Source organism: Mustela erminea, chromosome 17 (assembly GCF_009829155.1).
Source record: "Mustela erminea isolate mMusErm1 chromosome 17, mMusErm1.Pri, whole genome shotgun sequence".
NCBI classification, from domain to species: Eukaryota; Metazoa; Chordata; class Mammalia; order Carnivora; family Mustelidae; genus Mustela; species Mustela erminea.
In genome coordinates this window covers 36,413,504-36,432,781 of record NC_045630.1, presented here as the reverse complement: position 1 = coordinate 36,432,781, position 19,278 = coordinate 36,413,504, and the positions used below count along the sequence as shown (strand labels likewise).

The following is a 19,278-nucleotide window of genomic DNA, read 5'->3' as shown; positions in this document are numbered from 1 at the left end:
ACATACAAAAAGTTAATTTCAATGATGTCCACTTGATCTATTATTTTTCCTTTTGTTACTTGTGTTTTTGACGCTGTATATAAGAAACTACTGGATAACCATGGTCACAAATATTTGCCCACAAAAGAATTTTGCAGCTTTAGCTTTTACACTTAGATCTTGATGCATTTTGAGTTAATTTTGGTATAAGATGTGAGATAGGGATCCAACTTCATTCTTCTGCATGTTAAATATCCATGAATTATTTTTGACAGAAGAAAAGGTGTTACATGGGTGGGATGGTGTTAACAATATTACCAATAATAAACTACCACTAGTAAGGGCTGTCTAAGGTTTTATATTCATTACCTTATTTAAATCTCCATAGTCTCCTATGAGGTACATGTTTTTCTTAAATTACAGGTAAAAAGTGGTGTGTTAGGGTAAGTATCTAGCCCATGGTCCTGAAGATAATAAATGACTCAATTGTGTTTGACTTCAGAATCCTTTACCACCATTCTACACTACCACTTAAACATAGCTTTCAGAAATTAGGGGATTCCTCAAACATATCTACCTTCTCTTAGGTAGAGAATTCCAATGTGAATTCATTTATCAAGAATTTATATGATGCCTTCTGGTGATATTTGAAGGATATTGTCATTTCTTGGATGTTTGAAATGATATTTGACTCAAAGGAAAATCAGGATTTCTACAGAATCTAAGGAAGACTTCTCTTTCTGGCAATGGCAGTTAAGTTATTTGGACCAATTCTCCCTGGAATTGGAAGGAAAAAATTCTCACCAGAAGAAAAAAACCTGCAATTGCTAGATAAATATTTTAATTTTTTCCAAAAGGCTGGCAATGTTCTATACAACTACAAGGAATTTCCTGGCCAAAATCTAAGAGAAAATGAGAACCAGGGGAGACAAGGGAAGCTCTTAAAAATGTTTCTGTCATGAGAACATTTGTCTTTCCAGACTGGGCTACAATATTTGGGGTAAGATAACAGAAAAGTTCTAGGGCCTGCTTAAAGTAGGGAGTCTAATAGGCAAATCACAAAAGCACATTATGTTGGGACCTAAAAAGGCATCAAATCATCTACAGGTTAAGGGTGAACTAGATGTCAACACAGCCTCCTTCTTTCAAGGGAGGGGGAGAAGGAAGTGAATCTCTCCCTAAGAGACTATAACCATGAATCGGTCCCATCTGGTATCTATCAGATACAAGCACAAATGTTGTCTGCCTACCTTCATGGTAGGCCTCGACCCCACATATAATTACAGAAGACAATGAGTAGCACACAGTCAAAGATAACCAAACCTGTAAGGAAAGAGGTGCTATGGATAAGACCCAGCACAAAAAGAAGACAATATGTGTAAATACAGATTTAATATATTGAAAATATCAAGCACAGATTATAAAGCAACTATACTTACTATGTCTAAGAAATAAAAGACAAATCTGAAAAATACCCACAAAGAACAAGAAACTACAACATATGACCTTTGATCCTTCTAGGATGAGCTGGCCTTGGAAAAAGTATTAATACAAGCAGTCTACTGAGCAAGCTGCTTATCTCCACAAAGACCACCCCACCTCTTTGCCTTGGCACATTCTTTGACACATTTGCATACTCCCTCAAATTCCAAGGCAAAGGTAAGGAAACAGAGAAGTCTGTAGTGGTCAATTTTTGTTCAAAATTCTGAAATTAATCTAACTGATCTATAAAAATAGCAGATAAACCTCAAGTATTTTTGTTCTTCTCGGGTACCAAAACCATTAAACTGTACAAACTGTGAAGACTTAGATAATTCTGAAGACTTCTTCTCCTGTCCTTTGTCAGCATCTCTTGTCAGACATCACATAGCCTCCTGACTGGCCTCTCTGCTCTAAGTACCTCTCCTCTACAAATCTGCCTCCACATTACCTTGACACAGATCTTTCAAAACTCAGAAGCATGTTACTCGCTTGCAAAAATCTTTCTGTGATGCACCTCTCCCCCAGCCTACTCAGAATGAAGTCCACACTCTGCAGCATGACAGTATGGTCTTCATAACTTTCTGGAGGCCTCTGCTGCAATCAGCCCATTCACCAACAGCACGTCTTGCTTCTTTCCTATCACGATCCTGAGATGCTTACAGTTTCTTCAACGTGCAATTTTATGGCTTCATGGTTTTGTGCATGCTGTACCGATCCCTCAAGTCTCATACTTACTCATCCTTTAAGCGCACCTCTGATGTCACCTTCTCATGCAGAAGATAAAGTTAAGCATTCACCTTCTTGTTCCCAAAGCACTTATCAAAGTGCTATGTCCCAAAACACTGTGGCACATTTTGCCACGTTTGCTTATCACTGTATCCTAACGACTCAGTATAATGACTGGCAGGGTACAGGGAAGCCCTCTCCTTCAAGCAATTTTCTCTGTAAAAAAAGAGTTTAGTCTCACCCATGCTCACCTGACCACTGTGTCTCTTTCTTCTGAATCAGGTAAGCTGAGAAGCTTCCCAATTTCTTATTTCCTTACTCTGTTACTGTTGCTTCAGTAAAATCTTCACTGATGATAGCAATTTTTTATACAATGCAAAAGGTATGACCCAATCCTCCAGCAATCTGGTTGGGGCAACCACGAAGTGAAAAAAGTAATCAAGAAGCAAGCTTCAAATATGAGAGAAATAAGGGATAGGTAAATGTGGACATGAATAGAATGTTAAGACAGGAGTAGAAGCAATTTTTTTTTTTTAATGTTAAAAGTTACCTGGTTTCTTCTAGCTTAGTAAAAAACAATGACTTTCCTAGGAAAGGTATGGCTCCCAAGACAGGCTTATGTGACCACTGATAGGCTATTTGTCATTTGAAAGTCAGCACACAACAGTGCCCAATATGCTATCTGACATATTTTTGATTTTGTGTGACTGGCAACCCTAAGAATGCAAATGATCTGCTCTCATACATTACAACAAATGTGCTCAAAGACCTTTTCATTTGGGAGACTCAACTTGGAACAAAGACTATGAAAATTGTTCCTTCTACCCAATATGTCAAGAGACAACTGGGGAGAGGGAAATCAAACAAACGCCATGTTTCTCTGTCATACACTGGTTGGCTTGGCCTCCCCACAGCAGCCAGATACATCTCTCTAATGTTCTCTGGAACAGTGTTCTATCCCCTGCCTCAGCCCTCAGCTGTCAGTTTCCTTCTCTCTCCAAAAGCCACAGGTCTTAGGTAACTCCCTTTGGTACATACTCCTAGTGCCTTAAAGACTTCTAACAGCATAGCAAGACAATCACTTTTAAAATAAAATATTAGATTTCCCCTTTTACATTACTGATAGGTGAATCTTCTCAGTTTCTCATCTTCAAGGTCACAAGAAAATGCCACCAGAAGAATAAAGAAAATTCCTGAGACATATTGCCTAGAGACATCCATGGGTCTAAAATTAGTAGCTGCCTCCTTCTCTGGGCAAGAGCTGGTAGCAGCTGGAGTGTGACAATACCCAGATACCCAGGGAAGAACAGAGGAGAGCAAAGGGCTGCTGCCATCATGCTGCTCAGGCCTGCGTCAGGGAGAGAGGCTTGAGGCCTCGGGCGGGCTGGATGCTGGGCCACTTCCAAGTGGGGGTCAGTCCTGTTTGACTTTGCAAGCAGCCTTGGTGTGCCAGCCCAACATGGGAGACATATAATTCCAGATCAGTTATTTCTGTCTTCTGCTTCCTGCATAACCAATGTCATGGGTTAGAGGAGGCCACAGGAGAAGATGAATATTAGGCATGGACTTAGCTTAAAGAGAATGTTCTGACCTTCCGGTTCTAGACTCATGCTCTGAACCACTCCATTTCTCTAAGTGGGGAAGAAGTCACTGCCAACCCGTCTCGATGCCTTATCCCGCCACCTTCCTGCCCCACACAACTGTGTGAGTTTCCCAGGACGGCCGTAAGAAAGTACCATAAACGGATTGGCTTGAGTAGAAATCTGTCATCCTTCTGGAGGCTAGAAATCTGAAGGCAAGGTGTCGGCAGAGCCATGCTTCCTCGGGGGCTCCCGGAGGAGGTCCCCTCCCTGCCGCTGGCTGCTTCTGGTGCTTCGAGGCTTCACATGCCTTCCTGCGGCCCTCCTTTCTCCATGGCTTCAGAACTTCTTTCCTCTGCATGTCTGTCTCTGTGCCCAAATCTCCCCACTTTACAAGGACACCAGTCATACGGATTAGGGCACACCCCAGCAGTCTCATTTTTCATGTGATTCTCTCTATAAAGACCCTATTTCCAAATAAAGTCACATTTTGAGATACTGGGTTTAGGACTTCGTCATATCTTCTGGGGGAACACAACTCAACCACAGCACCCCCTTAATCAGATCTTACTCTCTTAGGAGGTTTCCCTTGCAAAGAATACTCAGCAAGAGGGGATGTGAACAGGATGGCTGCTGGCAGGACTGGAAGTCGGTTGCGGGAAAAGTGGCCCCGGGGAGACTCAAATGCCTGCAGACACCAACCTCTGACCCTTTAACTATTCTGAGACATACTTAACAAGGCACTCACAAACAGGATTCATTTTTGTTTCTGTCTTTATTTTGAGACAATAAATAGTTTTTCTCTGTGGTTTTCATTTTCATTCACTGATATTCACTGAACTACTTGATGGCCTTAATTACACTCAAGAGAGGTGACCACAGTGCTGGACAGAATTCCTGAGGCGAGTTAGTCCCTCTGGATTCTGCTTTCTGATCTTTACTGCAAACAGAAGAGTCACAGGCCACTCACGTTGCTGTCTGGGCCTTCGTTTTCAGTGGGGCGCAAGTAGTACAGACCTTTGGCTCTCATGACCGCCATCCTGACGTCATTTTCTCTGGTTAATTCAGACAGCTCGCCCAAACAAAACGATCTTTCCCTGCTCTCCTGGCCTGAGTGAGGGTGATTAATACTAGGCAGGGGATCGTGAGCAAGCTAATGCAATACCTGAGTAAGCCTACCAGAGGGAAAGCCAGCACCTGAGCACTGACTCATCAGGTAGCAAGAGTCCTGCAGCAACCGAGCAAACTCGGAATAAAAACAGTTGTTTGGGGTGCAGACCGGCTAGCAGTCAACCCACCCATGGCCGTGGGCTGGCCTATCAGCCCGAGAACCTGGAAGTCTGATTCCTGCCATTTCCCTCCGACCCCCTATGATAAGTACCAGGAACAGAACAAAGAGCCAGGCACCACTGACTGTGTCTCCAACAATGGCCTCCAGAGATGTTCTGTGGTGAAAGCAGTGCTCACCTGTCTTCATGCAGGCCTCACAGGGCAAGAGGCCAGAGTAGAGTATAATATAAAGAATGTGGGACCTGGACTCAAAAGGCCTGGGACTCGCATGGTCTCTCTGCTTACTGGCTGTGTAACAGTGAACAGGTTTCCTAACCTCTCTGAGCCTCAGAGCTCTGGGTAACACTGTGGTAACTTCTGCTAAACTACCTCACAGGATTGCCAAGCAGGTCAACTGAGCTGGCAAAGTGAACACTGATTAACAATGAACAGTTAGGATAGTTAACAGCAGATGCTACTAACGGGCTTTGTGCAATATTTAGTCAGAGACTTGAGGAAAATCTAAATGCCAAGGAGCCTAGACATCTATTTAAAGCAAAGAAATACTTGCTTGTTAGCTGGGCTCTGGCCCCATACCCTGTGCAGAGCTCCACATGGCCAGGCTGGACCACATAGAAGCTCCTTTAGGTTAGACCAGCCTGAAAGTCCCAATGTTCCATTTTCACAGTATGGATACCACACACACGTACACACACACACACACACACGTGTAAGGGTGTTTGTGATTACTTCACTGCAAGGTAGAGCTAGCACAGGCCTTAGCCCCACACCCTCTCCTGGCCTTCACCAGCCAAAACAACAAAAATATAGGAGCTACCTCAGGAGGGGGTAGTGCAGAAAAAGCTTCTGAATGGGGAAAAAAGCAGGGGAGAAATGGCTACAAGAGGAGGCCAAGGGAAGAGATGGCAAAATGGGACCACAGTGTTACCTCTCCAGGCTCAGGGCATCATCTCAACTGTCACCCTATTGTGCCAGCTCTCTGTCCCCTCTGAATACACAACTGAGACAGACTGCAAAAATGGTCACACTCCATATCAGCTCTTTGCAAAACGAGAGTACAGTTCCTCCCACCAGGAGATGGAGCCTGTTGCTCCTCCTATGAACTTTGACTAGCTTTATGACATGCTTTGTTCAAAAGAAAGCAGAAGTGATAGTGTGCCAGTTCCGAGCCTAAGCCTGAAAGTCCTTGCACACTTTCTGCTCCCTCTTGAACTGTGAGGACTGCCATGTGAATGAGCCTGGACCAGTCTGCTGGAGGATAAGACACCAACACGGAGCAGGGGACTCCATCAGTTCAACCCAGCCAAGGCCACAGAATTGTGAAAGCCCCGCTATAGCCAACCCACGGCTGACCCACACATGTAGGCCTGACGCTATCCGAGACCAGCCAGTCCCCAAACTGACAGACTCATGAGCTAAACAGTACTTCTTCTTTTAAACTATTACATTTTGCGGTGGTTTGTTTGCAGCAGTGGCTAAATGATACATGCTAACCCCACCAACCAGGGTCCAGTACAGATCAACACTCCTTTCCTTCAGGCAGGAATAAAGACTATGAAGTGACAGTGACCTTCTGTCCCCTATATCGCACTACTCATCACACTGAGTTATGCATACCACTAGGGTTACAGCACAACTTCCCCAAGTATAAGCAACATGGATAAGCTTAGAAGAATTAATTTCCAGAGCACCTGGGTAGCTCAGTTGTTAAGTGTCTGCCTTCGGCTCAGGTCATGATCTCAGGGTCCTGGGAACTAGTCCCCATTGGGCTCCCTGCTCTGCAGGAAGCCTGCTTCTCCCTTTCCCACTCCCTCTACTTGTTCCCTCTCTTGCGGTGTCTCTCTCTCAAATAAATAAATAAAATATTTTAAAAAAGAATTGATTTCCAGATTGATTCTGTGTATCTATGTATATAAAACAATAGTTATAATTATACAAATAGTATAACTACACACACACACACACACACACACACACACACACACACATTCTTCTCCAAAAATTAACCTAAGGTTAGGGTTCTCCTTTTCATTTCTTCTCTCATATCTTTTATCCCACCTTACAAAGGAAAGGTAAGATTTTCCCCTATCCTTATGTTACCTCAGGATATTGTTCCAGGGTGCAAAATCCTCCAGGGAATTGGTAAAACATTCTGTGAAACTGTTTGGCGGTGTCTAAGAAAGCAGAACATACATATAGTGTTTGATATAGCAATCCCATTCTCAGGTGTATACCCAACAAAAATGTGTACATAGTTTCATCACAGGTCATCAATCTGCTCAGATTGATGTAGATCAGCTGTTAGCTGCTATGTTCATCAACAATGGAACAGAGAAATGAATTGTAACATGTTCACAAAGGTATATGTTACAGAACTAAGCAGGAAAAACCTATAACCACATTCAAAAATATGGATGAATCTCTCAACATGATATTGGGCAAAAGTTTGACACAAAAAAATACACAGTATTTTTGGAAAACAATATAGAGGCTCCTCAAAAAATTGAAAATAGAGCTATCCAGCAATCACACTACTGGATATTTAAGCTAAAGATACAAACGTAGTGATCCGAAGGAACACGTGCACCCGAACGTTTATAACACAATGTTCACAATAGCCAAACTATGGAAAGAACCTAGATGTCCATCAACAGATGAATGGATAAAGAAGATGTGGTATATGTATATACAATGGAATACTATGCAGCCATCAAAAAGACCAAAATCTTGCCATTTTTGCAACAATGTGGATGGAACTAGAGGGTATTACGCTAAGCAAAATAAGTCAATTGCAGAAAGACAATTATCATATGATCTCTCTGATATGAGGAATTTGAGAGGCAGGGCAGAAGGTAATGGAGGGTAGGGAGGGAAAAATGAAACAAGATGGTACCGGGGAGGGAGACAAACCATAAGAGACTCTTAATCTCAGGAAATGAACTGAGGGTTGCTGGGGGAGTGGGGGAAAGGGGTAGGGTGGCTGGGTGATGGACATTGGGGAGGGCATGTGCTATGATGAGTGTTGTGAATTATGTAAGACTGATGATTCACAGACCTGTACCCCAAAGCAAATAATACATTATATGTTAGTTTTAAAAGTTAAAAAAAAGACTTCAAAAAAAGAATACATAGTATGTGATTCTATTTATATACATATTTAAAAAAGAAACAAGCTCTATAACAAAAGACGTACATTTAGAAGTCAGAATAGTGGTCACCTACGGCAGGTAGTAATAGGTAGAGTCATAAGAAGGAACATTTAGGCACCAGTTACACATGTGTGTTCACTTAGAGAAAATTCTTATGATATGTACATGTTTTGGGGCTATGTTATATTTTAATCAAAAGCTTGAAAAAAGGGCATCTGGGTGGCTCGGTTGGTTGGGCAACTGCCTTTGGCTCAGGTCATGATCCTGGAGTCCCAGGATTGAGTCCCACATTGGGCCCTCTGCTCATCAGGGAGCCGGCTTCTCCCTCTGCCCGTTGCCCCTTTTATGCTCTCTCTCTCTCTCGAATAAATAAAAATCTTTAAAAAAAAAAAAAGGCTTGAAAAAAGAGGGACAAAATAAAGGCATAATTACACAATTCCTTTACTCAAATAACCACAAATTCTTACATTATCCACCTCAAGAAAAATGCATTTCTAATAAATTTTACATTTTAGGTTTAATAATTACTTATCATTGTTATCATTTTTGTACTTTGTGTTATGCACTAATCATAATTGTAATAATGACTCAATCTAGGAGAATAGTTTACGTTTCTAGCCTTATAGTAATCAAAAAGCAAACAACACAACAAAGCTACAGAGAAGTAAGATAGCTGAAAAAGGAAGAACTTTTAAACAAGACAAAATTTTGTGGGACAAATGAAATACAAATAGATCAAGGAAATATCACTGTGAAAGAAGAACTTGCCCATATATGTTTTTAAATGTAGGTGGTGAATAACAAAACACTAGATTACTTATAATCTATATTATTTAAGGGTATCGGTTTTATTTTTAAATATTGATATTCATATTACATCAAAAATGAGAACTTTTATATTTATTTAAACTTCTAATAGAAGAATTTAGATGCCCACATTAAAAAGCCTAACAGAGCATACACATTTTCAAACTTTCTTTATTAGGAAGAACAGGAACCAAAAATGGTTCTGTGAAAAAATGATTCAATATAAAAAATCATGAGAGACTATGGACTCTGAAAAACAATCTGAGGAGTTTGAAGTGGCGGGGGTGTGGGAGGTTGGGGTACCAGGTGGAGGGTATTATAGAGGGCACGGATTGCATGGAGCACTGGGTGTGGTGAAAAAATAATGAATACTGTTTTTCTGAAAATAAATAAATTTAAAAAAAAATCTCCCCAAATATCCTTCCCTTAAGAACCTGTCAGACTGGTATGTTCTACCTACATTTTTTTTAGGTTAATCTACATTAATCAGGCTGCTTTGGTTACAAGTAACAGAAACCCAACCAGACTGGACTGGCAGACTCTGAAGGGTCGGAGATTTTACCCTACTCGTAAAATAACAAATCAGCTTGTCACAATTTCAGGATGCTGGCAGAAGACACAAGACTCTTCAGTCACAGATGAAGGACTTTATGACTCACAGCAATAACAGTAGCCAGAGCATCTGTACCATCTCCCTGAGCCCCTCATCCCACAATGCAATGTAAAAAGGGCCAGGTGATGCCTGCACAGGCAGTGAGGTATGTCATTATAGGTGATAAACCCAGGCTTAGGAAATCCAAATATTTTATAATAAGCAGTAAGCCGGTCTGACTTTTGTCCCAGAGAAGTACATTATCTTTATTATACTGAATTGTTATATTATCGTTATTATACTGAATGGTAAACAAATACACTTTACTTTGGAGAAAGATACAGTTTCCATCTTTTAGAGATATTTGTTATACAAATATTCTTGGAAGTATGGTCTGAAAGAGAGTCAAAGGATATGCACAAACACAAAAGAACCCTAGAGAGCTATCTCCCAACATAAGTTGAGTAAAAAAAAAACAAAAGCAAAAATAAGTTCCTATAACTGGAAAGTACATAGATATGTTAGCTTCAAGAACTCCTGGATTCAGGGCCTTAAAAATATGTGGCAGTGGGTTGTCTCAAAACCATATCATCCAACATGCAGCTCTGTTTTCCTTGGAGTTGGCTTTTCTTGCTACTTGGCTCTCACTGGTGGTGGCAAGAGGGCTGCCAGGAGCTCTGCCCAATGTTCTGACACTTCCACAATAGCAAAGGAAAGAATGTTTTTTCACCTTATACCAGTTAGAATGGCAAAAATTGACAGGGCAAGAAACAACAAACATTGGAGAAGTTGTGAAGAAAGGGGAACCCTCTTACACTGTTGGTGGGAATGCAAGTTGGTACAGCCACTTTGGAAAACAGTATGGAGGTCCCTCAAAAAATTAAAAACAGAACTACCCTATGACCCAGGAATTGCACTACTGAGTATACAGATGTAGTGAAAAGAAGGGCCATACGTACCCCAGTGTTCATAGCATCAATGTCCACAATAGCCAAACTGTGGAGAGAGCCAAGACATCCTTCAACAGACGAATGGGTAAAGAAGATGTGGTCCACATTATACAATGGAATATTACACAGCCATCAGAAAGGATGAATACTCAACTTTTGCATCAACATGGATGGGACTGGAGGAGATTATGCTCAGTGAAATAAGTCAAGCAGAGAAAGTCAGTTATCATACGGTTTCACTTATTTGTGGAACATAAGGAATAGCATGGAAAACATTGGGAGAAGGAAGGAGAAAATGAAGGGCAGGAAATTGGAGGGGGAGATGAGTCATGAGAGACTATAGATTCCGGGAAACAAACTGAGGGTTTTAGAAGGGAGGTGGATGGGGTGATGGGTGAGCCTGGTGATGGGTATCAAGGAGGGCACATATTGCATGGAGCACTGGGTGTTATACACAATGAATCATGGAACACTACATCAAAAACTAATGATGTACTGTATGGTGACTAACATAACACAATAAAATTTTTTTAAAAAAGAAATGTTTTTCCTTCCTCACAGTTCCAACAGAAACTCTGGAATTTCTCTGCATGGGGAGATGGACCATACTGACTGGCCAGTCCTGGTCACATGCTGACCCAAGATCTCAGATGTAGTGTGAGCCCCACAAGGATGGCACAGATTTAGAGTGGCATGGGAGAGCTTTGTACCCAAAGAAATGGGGGAACTGGGCTGAGCAGGCAAAGATGTTGCTTTCCCCATATGACTTTCTAAATACCTTCAAGATGACAAACCTTACATGTATACTTCTAGAAATTCAAGTACCATTTCTTTTTACAGGCTGATACTCATTTTAATGGTGCTAGTGGCATATCCAATTTGCCATTTTAAAATCAATGGAAGAATCTATCACAGTGGTGCCACAGAAAGGCTGTTCTGTTTGATCACAGTTGTTACCTTATTGTGCTATTCCAGAATAAATAATGGCTCCTCCAGAGATGACTATGTCCTCATCTCTGAAACTCATGAAGGTTACCTTACTTGGTAAAAAAGGACTTTGCAGATGTGATTAAGTTAAGGATCTGGATATGGGAAGATTATCCTGGATTATCCAGGTGGGTCAGATGTAACCATAGATTCCTTATAAGAGAGACACAAGGAATCAGACAGAAGGCATGGTGAGGACGGAAATAGTGGAACAGAGAGAGTAGTTCGAAGAGGAGGAAGGTCAACCATGAACCAAGGGATGTAGGCTGCCTCTGGAAGTTGGAAAGGCAAAGAAAGAGATTCTACCCTAGAGCCTCCAGAAGAAACCAGTCTTGCCAACACTTTGACTTTGGTCCAGCCAGACTGAATTCAGATTTCTGGCCTCTAGAATAGTGAGAGATAGATTTATATTGCTTTAGGGCATCCAATTTGTAATGATTTGTTACAGCAACCCTAGCAAACAAATGCAGGTGGTGGCAGAAAGCAGTTGGTCAGTGCCCAGGGCAATGGTAAAGGGAAACAAACCCAGCAATGGGCAATGGGTCCTGCTGCACGAAAGAATTTGTCCCAGATCTGAGACACCTGGTGATGGTAGCTCTTGCAGAACTTCATTACAAAATGTTATTAAATTCCACGTTCGATACACTAAATTTTTTAATACCTTTAACAAATGCTCAGTAGTGACTGGTGGAGACAGTGTGGTAAACAGGGTCTCTTGGCTACTGGTACATGTGATAAAGACTAGAATAGTTACCATTTCACATTTTATCCTTGCATAAGGCACTGGTTCCTGAAGCAGTGGGTAAAAGAGTAGGGCACTCCCCTTTTATCCGCATCTGGCATGTGCTTGGCCCAGCTGGTGCTGAACTATTCCTACTCCCATAGCAGAAGGTGTAACAGTAATGCAATAAGCAGTCAAATAAATTAATAACATAAATTCTAGGATGTGTGGTTCATTTTAGAAACCACGTATGCACTGAAATCCCAAGAGATTTCCTAGTGTGGGCCTTAGAGTACAGGGCTGGGAATCCTGCTGCAGACACGCTCGTATATAGTGAATATAGATATGTGGTTAGAGAATGAAGGGGACTTACTTAAATTTTTAAAATTATTTTGGTTTGACTTTAATTTCTACTAACATATTTGTAGTAAACCTTTTTCCCTCCCCCCAGTTTTATTGAGATATGATTGGCATATACAATTGTATTATTTTAAGGTATATAACATAATGATTTGATTGTAATATACTTTAGAATATCACCATGCACATGTATGGTTGGGGGCAGGTAGATTAGAGCCAGTGAGAAGTAGAGACTTCAAATATTACATGCTAATAAAATAGTAAAAGGCAAAACTATTTTTATTTGGTTAACAGTGTCTAGGTTCTACTAGTCTTTACGTAATATTCTATTTAAAGACCAATTTAAAATGTTCCCATATTCCATAAAACCCTTTCCAAATGAATTCACAGAAACTCCTAGTTAACAGGAAAACGTTTCCTACAACCTCACAGAAAGTACTATTTAAATGTACTATGATTGAAATTCTTTCCTAGATATTTTAGAAATTCCCTCCGCTTTAACTAACCCCAGGAGGACTGTTGGATAAGAACGCCCACTCACTATTTCTTGTGTCCTATACCTAGTGACTTGGCCTGAAGTACCCCTGCCCAAGCTGGGTGACCACACTGCACAGAGTAAAGAAGAAACCAAGACCTCTGGGGCACCTGGTGGCTCAGTCAGTTAAGCACCTGCCTTTTGTTCAGGTCATGATCCCAGGGTCCTGTGATCGAGTCCCACATCGGGCTCTCAGAGAGCCTGCTTCTCCCACTGCCTGGCATTCCCCCTGCTTGTGCTCTCGCTCTCTCTGAAAAATAAATAAATAAAACCAAGAAAGAAAGAGAGAGAGAGGAAGGAAAGAAAGAAAGAAGGAAGGAAGGGGAAGAAAGAAACCAAGACCTCTGAAAGTCTTGAAATTCAGATTCCAAGAATGGCCATAAATGGACCCCTGTGCAACCAAGGATAAACTGTACAACCTGTATCTATGTATCAAGTGTACCACTAGTACAGTGGGCGGGAAGCTCTGGCTCCTCTAAACCTTCTGGAACATGCAGGGGATCCAGTGAGGCAGAAGCAGAATCCACTGGAGCAAAAGAAACTCCCTGTGAAGGTAAAGGCTATTAAGGATAGCGAGACAACGTAATCACAGGGGAAGGCCCCGAGACGCTGATGACTGCCCCCTGTCTTCTCTCATCAAAAATGAAATTTTAGTCCCAAGAACTTAACAAGATGTGAGGGGAATGAGGGTCTATCTAACCACAGCCTTCCTGAATTTCCAGTGCGATACCCCAGTTCAGCTTTAAATAAAATGCCTGTCCAGAGTCATCTGAGTCAGGAGACAAATAAACTTCCTGGACAAGCTAGTAATCAAGAAGAAAATATACTTTCTCCTCTCTCAGCTAGAAACAGTAAGCAAAAATGGGGAGTGTAAAGGTTCTGACCTGCATTAAAAAATTACTATTTCCTCTCTCATTGCAATCTGGAGGGGAAAGAACCAAATTCTCCTTGCCTTGGCACAGGGCCACTCCGGGAACTAAGTGCTGAGATGGAGTTTGCCTAACTAGATGAGGCAACAAAAGGAGGGAGTGTGCAAGTGTAAATGTGTGTGTGTGTGTGTGTGTGTGTGTGTGTGTATAATGAGGAGTCAGGCAGGAGAATGTTCGGCGGATGCCATGCCTCTACCAAACTCCTAGCACTGCAGAACCCACTTCCTAGGAAATGATTAAGTCCCTTTTTTATAGAGCCCATGTCTACTGCTAAGGAAAGTGGATGGTCCTTCCAGAAGGAACACTACCCTGCACCCAAACAACATTGATAAAGCCCATGGCCTCCTCAAAGCCAGATATATTCCCCATATCTACCAATCCCTGCTGTCACAGGACTACAGGGTACAGCGAGGATGCTTGAGACACAACCAGTTTCTAGAACTTTATCTTACAGACTTGGGAGTTATAACTCACTGATATTTCTGAGTTATAAAGCAGTCATCATCTGCTTGTTCAAAAGATAAACTTATATTTCAACATCAAGGATTTCAGGCAGACACAAGAGCACTCTTTTCCATCAACAAATGGTTTGAAAGAAGCGATCTGAGTTTGCCTCCACAAAGCATCACATAGTGGGGTCCCTCCAAGAGCAGGCCTGGGGACCAAATCCCCAGACCACATCCTTCTCAGATCCCTTGAGCCAACTAAGCTCCTTAAATATCTGAGGCCCAAACATTCACGTTCCTCAAGCTGCCAGAAGTAAATTTCAATAACACAAGTTTTGGGACATTTTTATTTAAAGGCAAACATATAGATTCTTATCTTCCACAGTTAATTGAACATTACTTCTCCAACCTCTGTGGCAGAGAAAACACTTGATAATGATTTGTGTGTGATGCATCCCAGAGCCCTCAAAAGGTCGCTCAGCATTCCCAACCCTTGGCTGGCATGGTCCACTGTTCTGGGCAGTGGGGCAGTGTGCGCAGCAGAAAGGAAAGGGTTTGGTTTTATAGCCTGCTCTCACCAACCCCATAGAGAACAGGCTCGAGATGTTTCCATACACTACTAAGACAAGCTTTGTACCTTCAAGTGAACAGAGCTGCACCAAGGTAGGGAGAGAATGAACTGAAGACAACTCCTTCAGGCTACTCATGAGATGTTTCCAGGGATATCAGTGATACAGTAAAGAGGCTCCCTGAGAACTAGCCCCCGAAGCATCCCTGAGAACTAGCCCTTTGGTATCTTCTCAGCCCCTCCACTGTGTGGGAGGGGGTGGAATTTGCAATCTCTCCTATAAGCCCTAGCCTCAGACACCTGGCTGTCCCCTCTCAGTTCTTCCAGGACTCACCACGGTAAGAGCCGTTAGAAGGACACCTGCTACCAGCTCCTGTCATTGCAGCAGGTCCCAGTCCATCAAGGATCAAGGTGCACAGGGACGGGGCTGACTACCCCAGGGAAGGGCCGCCTTCCCATTAAACCTGAGAATCTCATATGAGCTTGAACTCTCCCCTCGCCCACTGCACTGTGTGTTCCTCAGCAAGCAGACGTGGGTCTTGGACCAAGAGGTTCCATGTGGCTGAAGGAAGAGGCCACAGACAACCAGGCTGTTAAAGACCTGAGTCATTCCTCAGCAGCTACATGTACAGTACAGTAATCCCATATCCAAAACCGCTGGGGCCAGAGGAGTTTTAGAATTCAGATTTTTTTTAAATTTTAGAAAGCTAGTGTAATACCCCCAGCAGAGTATGAGCAAGCATCCTATAAGCTCATTAGAATTTTTTGTGCCCAAACATGAATATTCATACTAACCTTCTATCAAGTCAATCAAATTGGTTATGAAGAGAAACCTAGAGTCCTCAAGGATGGGGGATTTGGCATCATCTGGTTTACTTTCCTCCAGGAGATACTGAAATTCACTCAGAGACAAAGACCCACAATGGGGAACAGACAAATGAGGCAACTGTCAAATCCCCAGGAGACATTCCCTGACTCAGGAGGCCCAGGGGACAGACTGATGAAGATGGGACCAGGCTGACTAAAAGAATCTCTGACACACTAAATGCCTCCTAAGCTGAGCTTCCCTGGCCCGAGAACCCAGAGAAAAATACTTCCCTAGAGCTCTCCATATTTGGAAATTTGGTCTCCAGGACTCAGGCACCTGGCTGTAAGGATAGATCCAGTCATGGGCCACAGCAGGAACCCCTTGGCAGAAGCATATGGGTTTTCTCAGAGCCCTGAACCCCGTGTGCCAGCTGTTAGCTCCACAGGGTGCAGGGCAAATCATGCTTCAATCTTGATGCCTTTGAGAAACAGAAAAAACATCCTCCAGCTGCCATCTCTCCTCTGCTCCTATAAAGGCCAGCATGCCCAGGAGCCATCTTCCAGCCTGCTCCCTTCTCACTCTGTGCCTGCTCCCTGCCTAACTGTATCCACTCCCATGACCTCACCTGCCGTTATGCCCGTGACTCCCACAATTCTTAGTTCCACCCTCTCCAACTGCAACTCACATTTAAAAAAAAGATATTATTGAAGTGTAGTTGACATACAATGTTATATTAGTTTCAGATGCACAACACAGTCATTCAACAATTCTGTACACTATACTGTGTTCACCACAATAAGTATAGTTACCGTCTGCCTCCATATGACGCTATTATAATATATATTAACTGTTTCCTATGCTATGCTTTTTATCTCTGTGACTTACTTATTTCATAACTGAAAGTTTGGATTTCTTAATTCCCATCACCTATTTCGCCCATCCCCCAGACCCCTTTCCCCTGTGGCAACCACCAGTTTGTTCTCTGCATTTACAAGTTTATTTCTGGTTTTGTTTGTTTTGTTTTTTTCAGATTCTACACATAAGTGAAATCTCAGGGTATTTCCCCTTCTTTGTCTGAGTATTTCACCTCATATGATACCCTAAGTCCATCCATGTTGTAAATAACAAGATGAGTTTTTATGGCTAATATTCCATTGTGTATATGTACTGTATCTTTTTATCCAACCATCTATTGATGGACACTTAGGTCACTTCCATATCTTGGCAATTGTAAATAATGCTGCCATGAACACAGGGGTACATCTACTTTTCCAACTAGTGTTTTTGTTTTCTTTGGGTAAATTTCTAGTAGTGGATCATATGGTATCTCTATTTTAATTTTTTGATGAAACTCTATGCTATTTTTCATAGTCTAATTCACATTTTTAACTGTCTCTTGGGCACCTCCAAGTTGCCCCATGTCCCCTCTCCTCCTGGGCCATAATCTAATAATATCTGTGTACTTCCCCACATCTTGCAACCCTGCATTTTTTTTGTCACGTGACTCATTCTGGCCAGTGGAACATAGCAGAAATCTTGTGTGGCACTTGTGCACCTCCCCGTCTTCTCATCCCCTCCCTTAGGCCAGGTCAAGCCAGCAAAGAATCAAATAGAAACATACTAGGTCCTTGAGTCACTGCCTAGAAAAAGCCACTGGACTTGCACTGAACAGTGAGAAAAACAAGCTTCTGCGGGGAAAAAAAAAAAAACCTGAGAGTTTAGAACGACCTGACAGAGCAGCTAATGCTAATTACCCCCATATACCTGCCTTCTCCACCTGGAAAGTTCCTACTTAATGCTCAAAACTCCAATTCCAGGGGTACCTGCGTGGCTCAGTCAGTTAAGCGTCTGCCTTCAGCTCAGTTCATGATCCCCGGGTCCTAGGATCGAGCCTCGCATCAGGCTCCCAGCTCAGTAGAGAACCTGCTTCTCCCTCTTCCTCTGCCTGCTGCTCTCCCTGCTTGTGCTCTCTCTTTCAAATAAATAAATAAAATCTTAAAAACAAAAAACAAAAAACAAACCTCCAATTCCAATGCCACCTCTTCTGTGAGATCTAACCTTTGTGGGAAGGCAGCCACTTTGTCTTGTGACCTCTAGCAATACACTCACACATGCAGCACAACAGCTACCTCAGTCTGTGGACATGTTTCTGTTTGCACGTTGGCTCCTACATGTGTGTGCTTCACTTTTAATTCTCTAGTCTCAGTGCCTTGGAAGTAGCAAACACCTGATGTTTGATTTCCTGAAGCAAAGACTGGAGCCTTCTTGCTCATGTGACCAGCAAACCCCAAGTCAGCATTTCCCCCCAAGTCATAGTGTTCTTGGCATCATGCTACATTGGGGGAGGCAAGAAAATAAGACACCATCGCCCATGATGAGGAGTATTTTTTAATCTTCAGCTCTTCTGCACCCATTAGCTTCCATCTTTATTGAAGGACGGCTTCCACTTAAAAAGCACATTGTCGGGGCACCTGGGTGGCTCAATGGGTTAAAACCTCTGTCTTTGGCTCAGGTCATGATCTCAGGGTCCTGGGATCGAGCCCCGCATCAGGCTCTCTGCTCAGTGGGGAGCCCGCTTCCCCCTCTCTCTCTGCCTGCCTCTCCACTTGTGATCTCTGCCTGTCAAATAAATAAAATCTTAAAAATAAAAAAAAAAAGCACATTGTCTCTTCAGGAACCACTGGCTAAGACATTTCCCAGAAGGTAAGATCAAAGAGAGGTTTCTGATGACGAGGAAAGCGGATGGGGGCTCTCCCGTGACCTCCATGAGCCTGGCTCCCCCAAGCTGCCATGCTTCAGACTTGTGACGTGGCATTCTGGGATCATGCAGCTATACCAGGGTTACATCCAGTATGAGAAAAGATGCAGTGAAAGCACCGCCAACCCCTCAGGGACCCAGCTGTAGAGACGATAACCTGGCCATGTAGTCACGTCACCGCTGCTTGGCAAAACTTCACAAACCAGAGGCACAAAACCCCACCACTGGGCAGGGAAACAGAACAGGGAACCTTTGCTTTTCACCACCAGTGAACTGCCAATGTGCATACCAGCAGCTCCCACTCTCCCGATTCTTCTAAGGCTGTGCTAGAACTCCTAGCTCCAGCCCGAGGGAAGTGGGGCCCATCAATCAATGATGCTTGATTCTGAATGCAGTTTTCATAACAATTCCCAGAGACTAGCATTTGACCTGCTGCAGGTGTGGCTTTGCTGTAGACACTGGGACATGCCACCTAATGCCCAGTAAACATGAGGCTGACCACTACTGCTGGCATCCCAGCGCTCAGACAGAAACATCCACAACAAAGAGCCATGGCAAACCCAGGTGCCGCGGCCATAGCTGCAAGGAAGCACAGTGGGACTTCTAGGACC

The 19,278-nt window shown here is 42.8% G+C and overlaps 1 protein-coding gene across 3 annotated transcripts in view; it reads right to left on the bottom strand.

Annotated features, from left to right (window-relative positions):
- The window catches only part of HHAT (hedgehog acyltransferase), a 339,382-nt gene that overhangs the window by 38,771 nt on the left and 281,333 nt on the right, over positions 1-19,278 (bottom strand). The gene's annotated exons all lie outside the window — the stretch shown is intronic.